The following is a 2727-nucleotide window of genomic DNA, read 5'->3' as shown; positions in this document are numbered from 1 at the left end:
TATATATATATATATATATATATATATATATATATATATAATCTATATCTGTTTAACTTTAGAGGTACCTTTTAGATCTACCAACAATTTTTGTTGTCTAAATGAAGTACACCTATCTTTTACGATAAAATGGCACATTTTTAAAGATCATAGAAATCCATATTCTGTCAGTTTAATTTATCTTTTGCTTTTTGTAGATAGGTATAAAAAAAAAAATAACATAACTGAAAATGCAAATTTTTGAGAGTATAAGCAATGACATTTGTGTAGTACATCTGTGAAGTTAGTGAAAAGATTAATGGGGAGTGTGTGTCACATTACCACTTTTTTGTCAGTGGCAGCCACCCGATAAGCTAAATAACAACTGTACCCAGCCATGACAGCCAGGGCAGTCTCTACTTCCTCACAACATATCATTAATAAGCAGTAGCAGAAGTTAATTTGTTGCTTAATCAGCATGGGAATTTAAATTCTGGGGCACAAACATCTATTTCGCCATATCTATCATCTGGGATAGTAGTGATTTTAATGTGGCATACTCAAGTGAAAAATTCCTAAATCATTTCAGTTTGTAATGTTCTTATAGGAAATAACACAAATAATATAACATCTGATGTCCTGAACTGAGAAACAGAAAACACAGAATAGGTACACCTTGCAGCTTTATAAATAGAAACATTGCAAGAGCAGTGTTACAAATGATGTCAGGTCCTATTTTAAGTTAGAGCATTGGAAACACTATTATAATTCCCACAAAAGGGGTAAAGTGTTGTGCTACAGTAATACAGCACAAACCAAGCTAAAGCTAAACGCTTGCTACATACTTCCATCAATTCTTGTGCTTGAGACTTAGGCAACCATATCAAGTAATTAGTTTAATTGTGATACTGAAGTTAAATGAAATGCAAACTATTTTTAAAACTGTTCTAAAGCACATACATGTCCACATTTCATACCAGTAAAAGTTCCTATAACTACATAGCCCCTTTAATGGCAGGGGCAAAAAATTGTAGGCCTAAGAAAGTATACAACACAATGTGAACCATAGTGCTGCATCAATTGTTGGGTATCAAGAAAGATGAATATTCATAAAGGCCATAGTATACCATGGCACTTTTTTTGACATTTTTGAACATCAGAATATTTTGTGCCTCATAACTGTAAAAGAAGTTCATGCTGCCGGACTTCCCTCTGCAATATACAAGCCTGAATGGGTATAAGGTAACATACTGTATAATGGGAACATTATATAAAGGCCTGTTTGGTTATATGTTTTAGGTATTCTTATGAAAGGTTTATCATCTATAACTGTTTATTTCGCCCGCCCACAATATAGGGTAAGGTAATCACTCTAGTTCCTATTTTTATGGCCACAAAAGCAGAGTTTGGGTTTATTCAGTATATTTTATTGCTCTATTTATAGGTTTTATTAATGCATATCCCGGGGGTGTGTGTTTTCTAAACATCCTCTTTTTGATGTGTTTCTTTAAGGCCAGAATGTTGGTATCTGCAGGTAAGTGATTTTTAGGTATGTAATGTTACATGTATATAGGATTTTGTTAATTGTGATAAAATTGCCTGCTTTCAACATATAATGTAATTTTGCACTAAAACCTAAGTTTGTTATATATTTTTCCAGCTGTACAGCCTGTGTTTCCATTCTCTTTACTATGTAGATAGGTAAGAAATGTGAGGTTACTTTTATTGAGAAGCATGTGTCATTGACAGTGGGTCCTAATCTGAATATTATCTGTATGATGAAATATCTTCAATTAGGATCACCAATGCAGATCCAGCTATGCCAAACTGGGATAGGAATTTGGAATTAGAGCAACATGAGTTCTGATCAAAAAATACTATACATATTATTGACAAGTTTAGTAGGGCTAAGCCACAATGGCCACCAGACATTAACAGTTGTTTAGTCTGACAGCTGGATTGGCTGAACCCTACTATACCAGTCAATGGCATATAGTGGTGTCCGATGAGAACTCAGATTGCTCAGAATTCTGATCCAAGTTTAGAAACCTAAGTACTAACAGGCCTATTATACCCATCAAACACTCCTGGTATAGACCAGCAGCCGGATTGGCTGAGCAGTACAATACCTGAGTAGAACAGCTGGAGACTGACAAGTATAGTATGGCTAATTAAAAAAAATGCACATTTTTAATTCAACTGAATTTTTCAATTCCATGCACTCCTATTTACCAGCCAAACATCTCTTAATAATACTAATCCAGGGACTAATGATCCTCTGTCTTCAGCCCACTCCTCCCTATCTAACAGTGCATCATTTTGTAACTTGATTCACTTTTATTTAAGGCCATATAACTTTACATTACAAAGATTTTAAGAGTTAAAAACAATTTGCTGCAGTAAACATCCTAACTGAAAACTGTAATGAAATGTACTTTTTATTGCTAACATAAAAGCATCCAAATGTAAAATGTGAGCAGTGACATTTTCAAAAGGTTTAAAAATGTCTTAAGTATAATATCCTATAGAAACAAGCACCTTCCTGTATATTATTATTTTTATTTGACTATAAAAAATACACCCATTCTACATTAGCACATCATCAAACACATTTTTCTAAATTTATATTGCTTAGTGTATGCCTGGTTTATAGTACAAAGTTAAATGACCCAGATAACTGCATTAAGTGCAGCAAAGTGTGGCTGCTCATGTCATGTGACCTCTGCGCTAGTCCGACATCTGGGAACT

This window comes from Pyxicephalus adspersus, chromosome 3, assembly GCF_032062135.1.
Source record: "Pyxicephalus adspersus chromosome 3, UCB_Pads_2.0, whole genome shotgun sequence".
In the NCBI taxonomy this organism is placed as follows: domain Eukaryota; kingdom Metazoa; phylum Chordata; class Amphibia; order Anura; family Pyxicephalidae; genus Pyxicephalus; species Pyxicephalus adspersus.
The sequence above is the reverse complement of the archived record's forward strand: the minus strand, read 5'-3'. Positions refer to the sequence as shown.